General features: G+C 32.3%; 1 long non-coding RNA gene across 1 annotated transcript; it reads left to right on the forward strand.

Moving 5' to 3' along the window:
* The first annotated feature begins 61 nt into the window (after positions 1 to 61).
* On the forward strand, positions 62 to 7,599 carry LOC132732684 (uncharacterized). Its single transcript, XR_009626083.1, has 4 exons — positions 62 to 197; positions 3,632 to 3,680; positions 4,499 to 4,746; positions 5,525 to 7,599. It is a non-coding gene; the product is annotated as an uncharacterized LOC132732684 (long non-coding RNA).
* Positions 7,600 to 8,339: the final 740 nt, after the last annotated feature.

Genomic DNA, 8,339 nt, shown 5'->3' on the forward strand with positions numbered 1-8,339 from the left:
CAAACGTGTATTTGTGCGCTATTTAATCTATTACAACAATGTCAAAAGTACAGCTATTCCTTTTTCAGGTATTTTGGCCTTGAACGGATTTCCGATTCCTGAGTGATGTTTATGCATGGTCAGCTGTTTTCATTTTACCAATAAACTCTGCTCTTAACCCGTTTTTGTATACAGTGACAGCAATAATCGGGAAGAAGGTAAATCATTGGTTCGCGTCCCTGAAGATAAATGATACAAATGTCACTTAATTATTTTTGGAATATCAGAAAGGAATATCAATTGCTTACATATGTGCTAGAAAAAAGTCTTTCAACCTCCTCCACCCGTGTAAGATATGTCGCGTGTTTTAAATGGCGTATCCCGCGCGCCTCATATTATAAATAGAAGAGTATCTGGCAAGCATAGTATTGTTTTAATATACGAGTCAATAATTTCAGTAATGAACGTGCACGAATGATATATTCAATCTATCAAGTACCAACATTAAAGACTGTTAAAAGTGAAAACGGTTAACTTTTCATTGACGCGCCTATAGTGTAACCCTAACATTTTGCGCGTTTCAAGCTATGTTTATGTAATGCAAATGATGTCACGTCAAAATATGTACACGTCCGTGCAATACTGTCTTTGCGGGGTCGCAAAAAACGGCACGGGTATGTGTTAATAGCAAAAACAAGAGGGCCATGATGGCCCTGAGGTCGCTCACCTGTATATAGGCCCCCAACCCCTATGCATATAGGGAAAATCAGTGATCCCCCGGGGCGGGGCCAATTTTGACCCTAGGGCTTTTATTTGAACAAACTTGGTAGACACTTATTAGAATATGTTTCATGCTAAATATCTTAGCTGTAGCTCTTTTGGTTCTTTAAAAGAAGATTTTTTAAGTTTTTACTATATGTATATAGGGAAAATCAATGACCCCTCGGGGCGGGGCCAATTTTGACCCCAGGGCTTTTATTTGAACAAACTTGGTAGACACCTATTAGAACATGTTTGATGCTCAATATCTTAGCCATAGCTCTTTGAATTTTTTAAAAGAAGATTTTTTTAAGTTTTTACTATATGCATATAGGGAAAATCAATGACCCCCTGGGGCGGGGCCAATTTTGACCCCAGGGCTTTTATTTGAACAAACTTGGTAGACACCCATTAGAACATGTTTCATGCTAAATATCTTAGCTCTAGCTCTTTTGGTTCTTTAAAAGAAGATTTCTTAAGATTTTACTATATGCATAAAGGGAAAATCAATGACCCCCCGGGGCGGGGCCAATTTTAACCCCAGGGCTTTTATTTGAACAAACTTGGTAGACACTTTTTAGAACATGTTTCATGCTAAAAATCTTAGCTCTAGCTCTTTTGGTTCTTTAAAAGAAGATTTTTTAAGTTTTTACTATATGCATATAGGGAAAATCAATGACACCCCGGGGCGGGGCCAATTTTGACCCCAGGGCTTTTATTTGAACAAACTTGGTAGACACTCACTAGAAGATGTTTCATGCCAAATATCTAAGCTCTAGCTCTTATGGTTTTTTACAAGAAGATTTTTTAAGTTTTTACTATATGCATATAGGGAAAATCAATGACCCCCCGGGCGGGGCCAATTTTGGCCCCAGGGCTTTTATTTGAACAAACTTGGTAGACACCTATTAGAACATGTTTGATGCTAAATATTTTAGCCATAGCTCTTTGAGTTCTTTAAAATAAGATTTTTTAAGTTTTTACTATATGAATATAGGGAAAAATCAATGACCCCCCGGGGCGGGGCCAATTTTGACCCCAGGGCTTTTATTTTAACAAACTTGGTAGACATCCATTAGAACATGTTTCATGCTAAATATCTTAGCTCTAGCTCTTTTGGTTCTTTAAAAGAAGATTTCTTAAGATTTTACTATATGCATAAAGGGCAAATCAATGACCCCCCGGGGCGGGGCCAATTTTAACCCCAGGGCTTTTATTTGAACAAACTTGGTAGACACTTATTAGAACATGTTTCATGCTAAAAATCTTAGCTCTAGCTCTTTTGGTTCTTTAAAAGAAGATTTTTAAGTTTCTACTTTATGCATTTAGGGAAAATAAATGACCCCCCGGGGCGGGGCCAATTTTGACCCCAGGGCTTTTATTTGAACAAACTTGGTAGACACTCAATAGAAGATGTTTCATGCCAAATATCTAAGCTCTAGCTCTTATGGTTTTTTAAAAGAAGATTTTTTAAGTTTTTACTATATGCATATAGGGAAAATCAATGACCCCCTGGGGCGGGGCCAATTTTGGCCCCAGGGCTTTTATTTAAACAAACTTGGTAGACACCTATTAGAACATGTTTGATGCTAAATATTTTAGCCATAGCTCTTTGAGTTCTTTAAAATAAGATTTTTTAAGTTTTTACTATATGCATATAGGGAAAAATCAATGACCCCCCGGGGCGGGGCCAATTTTGACCCCAGGGCTTTTATTTGAACAAACTTGGTAGACACCCATTAGAACATGTTTCATGCTAAATATCTTAGCTGTAGCTCTTTTGGTTCTTTAAAAGAAGATTTTTTAAGTTTTTACTATATGTATATAGGGAAAATCAATGACCCCCCGGGGCGGGGCCAATTTTGACCCCAGGGCTTTTATTTGAACAAACTTGGTAGACACTCACTAGAAGATGTTTCATGCCAAATATCTAAGCTCTAGCTCTTACGATTTTTTAAAAGAAGATATTTAAAGTTTTTTCTTTCGGTTGCCATGGCAACCAGAGTTCTGCATGGAATTAAATTCTTTGAACAATTTTTAAAGGTGACCACCAAAGGAACATTCCTGTGAAGTTTGGATGAAATTGGCTTAGTGGTTTATGAGGAGATGTCATTTAAAGTAAAAGTTTACGGACGGACGGACGGACGGACGGACGGACGACGGACGGACGCCGGACGAAAAGCGATCACAAAAGCTCACCCTGTCACTTTGTGACAGGTGAGCTAAAAAAAAGATAAGTGAGATAACTAGCTCAACGCAAAAGTGCCAAATGAATCCAAATAGTTGTATGTTTAATTAGGTTAGAGGATTGCATAATTGTAGACAGGAAATCTTACAGTTATCAACAGTGATCATACAATATATCAAAAGTGGTTATTACAAAAAACAACAACATTTAACTCACTACAGTGTTGAGCAAAACCTCTAGACGCCTGCAGAAATCATGATCAGAAAGAAGAAAAAATATCGTTTTTCGACTATTTTTACATTTTTCATTCATGTTCGTATATTAATCGATGTCAAAAGATGAATTTAAAACATCTTATACTGCACTTTGGGAGGCGAAAAGGCGATATTTTATTCTCAAAGCGTGTTATACGGTATATACCGGAATACGGTATTTAGTGTGTTGCTACAACACATGAAATTAAAATGTCGAAAGTAAATACATGTAGTGCTATAATACCTTTGTCGAATGAATTTGTTAAATTTGTAACTAATTATACCTGTTATTTACTATAATTTAATAATTAACGAATTCATTATACCAGTCTTCAAGTTTTAAATATTAAATAAGTGATAGTAGTGCCTTTAATACGGACAATTCAGATGTTATATTTTTGCAGTTGAGCAATCGTTTTATTTGAAATCAGTGTTTTACTTTGTATTTTAGAGTTTTAATCCAAGCCTTGATGAGCAGAGTCGAACAGCGGTCCAGAAAGGTAAATACTTAGCTGTAATCAGATTCAGTTCTATAATTCTTTATTTGCTTTTTGGGGGGAAGAACATTTTAAAAGTTATAAACATGCAATGTAATATCAAGACAATAAGAAAAAATAAAACGTCTCGACAGATGAAAATGAGAAACGAAAGATGAAGAACTCTAACTGATTGAGACGGTACATATTTTTTTATAAGCGTCCAACTTAATAAGTCGTTGATAACATTTCGTCAGCACGGGCAATGCTTATCCAGATATTTATAAAGACGACGATTAAAGCAACTCCTCTGAGTTTATAAAGCCTAAAACATAAAAGTTCAATGTCCTACAAAATTCAGCAGGGGTACTTTTAACAGAAAAATGCACAAAAGATAATTGAGAACTATTCTCAGATAAATTTGAAAATCAGTTTGTGTGCTATTTTAAACCGATTTGAGCGAAATTCGTTGCATCGCTTTCCAAAATGTTGATTTGTTTTTGCACAAATAAAATATTCTAAAAACAATGGAGTATGTGAACGATCTTCACTTCTGTGCACAAAATAATGTTCTCGACCTGCATCAAATGGAACATTAATTTCGAACAATTATTTCCAATCCCGTAATGTCAAACAACCTTAGTAGAGTATCTTAAATAGTATCTTTCAAGTTAGCGATGTAAATCTGATATACGAAGCATCACATAGACTTTTGTTCGAATTGTTTCAAATGCAGATAGCCTGTTAAAATATAATGATTGTATACATAATATAATTACAGCAGTGTCCGGGATAAACAAATTACAATAATGTATAGTTCAATTGAACGTTTACTTTTTTAGAAATTGGTAAAGCCATTTTGGAATACCAGCAATTGAGCAGATCTGTGCGGATGATAAGTGAACTTGTACCAGTTGGGACGAAACGTAGTATTCAAGAAATTCTTGATGATGACAGTTGCTTGTCAGTCAATGTTGTTGCAGCTCTGTGCAAAGAACTTGCCGATTATCTACGTCTTTTGCATGAAGGTTTTATTGTTTTAGATCTGATATCTGTGGAAAACATTTACATTACAGTGTTTAAAACAAAGGTACTTACACAATTTTATAAACAATTTCAATTTCAATTTATTTTTACAATAGCACACATTTCATGATTTTCAAAAACATGAGCAAATCAAATATCCAAACGTATAAAAGAAATATGTAACTGTGATTAGGTATTGACTAAAAACAAACAATAATAATGATAATAAAACATGGGGGCAACAATATAGATTTATGTTTTGTAAGCTGATATATTGTATAATATAATTATACCAGAATTTTAGTTTAAAGTTATTTGTGAATAAATATTTGGTACCGTTTGATTGAAAAAAGTCACCCAATAGCGCAACCCTGGGGTAACGATTGATATTGTCTACAACACTCATTAGCTTTTCAAATTGTATATAATAAAACTCAGTTATTTAAGCATTGTCATTGATTATTGCGTGCTTAATAGGCTTTATAATGGCAAAACATTTAGTCACTACATGTTCACATGTTGAAATGGTTCTTGCTTAGTGTAAAGTCAAATTGTTGAAATGTTCAGCAATTAAAAAAGAAAAGCTATTAATAATTTTGAAATATCTTATATACGTCAAAATGATGATAATTTTCAATATTATACGCGGAAACCCTCAATGTTTTTTTATGAAGCTGTTCATATATGTTTTTGTTGAAGATAATTATTCCGCAAATATGCTTATAATGAAGAGAAATAATATTGCCATTGACTTGTCTTCCTCCCGTTTTCTTTTAACATTTTTACTTTATTGCACAGTTTCATCAGCCTTAATTAGTTACAATTTTACATTTTGTCAATAGGTTAACAAACCAATCGTTGTAATCGATGCCAAAGCGTTGTTAGCTGCTGATGAAAGAGCTCTACAGGAAAATATTCTCCAATTTGGTAGCCTCCTGCGAAAGCTTATCTTAAAATGTGAAAAGGGTTTAAAGTAAAGAGTGGTATTAGATGGAAGGAAGTTGTCTCTGTTACGAAGCATATGTACTCAGTAATATATAAGAGTGAGACAAAAATAAGTGTTGGAGCACCATACTGCTTCTACACTGTCGACAGTACAGACATTTCATTCGTACTGGATGACGTGAATAGGAAATTGAAATTATTTGACACTTTATTTCTACGTATAGATATTTTGAATTTCAAGTGACGTACTGTTTTTGTTTTAGATATCTTTGTACATAAACGTTCATTGTACCGTCAATATATAATAAAAATATCATACTGTGTCAAATTACAATCGGAACAACTCGGCCTATATCTAAAATAATTCTCGGACATAATACGGATTGAAATTACACAAATGTAGTTCTTCAACGTGGTTTAAGATGTAATAAAGACAGGGGGCGCATTCTTTGCTAAAATGTGACAATTTTTTGTATCTAACATCCAAAGGAATATACAGAAGAATATTTAGGTAAAATAATGATTTAAAATATGTATTTCAATTATAATCAATCAAAAAATGCCAACAGAAAATCAAACCCAAATTTATGTCAACAGGTTTCTACAACCATCATAATAAGTATATGAAAAATGTACTGCTTACATTTATGTCTATGAATTTACTTAATTAATGTGGATTTTTACTCGATTTATTTTGGGAAAAATAAGTTTACAACTCTTGGCATTTCTAATTCCAACTTACTTAGCGTAGGTTAGACCAACATACCTTATCCGTTCTGTGTAATCTTACTTTTGTGTTCGATCGTGTTCTTATCCGAAGTTTGACGGAAAGGGCAGAGAAGTTGCGATTGTGTCAAATCATTGTTGTTTTCATGTTTTTGTTTTAAATACGTTTGTTCTGCTATTGTGGTTGCTATTTTGTCAATTTTAATGGTATTTTTACTTATTCAATATTCATAAAATAGTATAAAAATCAATTTTAACCATGGGATACGTTACCGCTGTTAAAAGATATATTCATTATTTTTTATTTTATTTTGTAGATGCCGTTGTCAATTTTAAATCAGTGTTTTCCAATAACCGAGTGATTGATGTTGTAAAATTCAATTAGTGGTTTTTTTATTAATATTTGTTATTTTATTAATATTTGTTATTTTATTAACATTTGTTATTTTATTAATATTTGTTATTTTATTAATATTTGTTATTTTATTAATATTTGTTATTTTATTAATATTTGTTATTTTATTTATATTTGTTATTTTATTAATATTTGTTATTTTATTAATATTTGTTATTTTATTAATATTTGTTATTTTATTTATATTATTAAACTTATAATGTATAATGTTGTCATCATAGTATCAATGTTGTTTATTGTGACAGTGCTGTGTATTCTTACTATTCTTTTAGAGGTTATTTTCCGAAGTTTGACGGAAAGAGTCGAGAAGGTGCAATTGTATCAAATCATTGTTATACATGTTCTTATAAGTGTTGTATCTTTTGTTGTATATGAATTATTTGTCAGAGAGGAGGGGTGGTAGTTATTGTGGTAAAGATTAAAATCCTGGCAACATTGGTTCGAGTCCTACTCGTTTGATATCTATGTACCCCTTGTGAAACCAGTACAAGTTATTTGGAAAGTTCAAAGAGGAGAATTCGATAGCTGACAAAGAAAGAGTTCTTTAGAGGAAAATATCCGATACTTTGGAAACTTTCTTCGTAAACAAATTTCAAAATGTAAAAAAAGGTAATGTGTGGTACACAAAATTTTACAATACAAATTGCAGATATTAAGTATTAGAATCAATAATGTTGAACATGGGATACGTTACCGCTGTTAAAACAATATATTCATTTAATGTTTTTATTTTGTCGATGATGTTGTCAATTTTAAATCAGTGTTTCCAATAACTAAGTGATTGGTGTTTTAAAAATTTAATCATTTGTTATTTTATTAATATTTGTTATTTTATTATATTTGTTATTTTATAATAACCTTATATTAACCTTATTATGTAAAATGTTGTCATCATAGTATCAATGTTGTTTATTGTGATAGTACTGTGTATTCTTACTATTCTTTTAGAGGTTATTATCCGAAGTTTGAAAGAGCCGAGAAGGTGCAATTGTATCAAATCATTGTTTTACATGTTCTTATTAGTGTTGTATCTGTTGTTGTATATGAATTATTTGTCAGAGAGGAGGGGTGGTAGTTATTGTGGTAAAGATAAAAATCCTGGCAACATTGGTTCGAGTCCTACTCGTTTGATATCAATGTACCCCTTGTGAAACCAGTGCAAGTAAGTTAGTAATTTCAAAGAGGAGAATTCGTTAGCTGACAATGAAAGAGCTCTATAGAGGAAAATATCCGATAATTTGGAAACTTTTTTTTTCGAAAACTTATTTCGAAATGTAAAAAAGATTATGTGTGGTACACAAAATTGACAATACAAAATGCGGATCTTTAGTTTTAGAATCAATAATGTTGAACATGGGATACCGCTGTTAAAACAATATATTCATTTAAGGAGATTCCGCTTTGTCAGCCATGTTTGTTTTCACAAAGTCTGTGAAAGTAGGCCAAAGTTCTTATAACAAAAAACCCACATTATTATATGATGAGCCATTTGCAAGTACACTTCCAGTTCTATGTTTTAAAGACTATTTTAAACAAAACTAAAAATGATAACAATAAGAAAATTTACCTTG

The sequence above is a fragment of the Ruditapes philippinarum genome, unplaced genomic scaffold (assembly GCF_026571515.1).
Source record: "Ruditapes philippinarum isolate M1 unplaced genomic scaffold, ASM2657151v2 ctg11574_1_1_1_1, whole genome shotgun sequence".
NCBI lineage: Eukaryota > Metazoa > Mollusca > Bivalvia > Venerida > Veneridae > Ruditapes > Ruditapes philippinarum.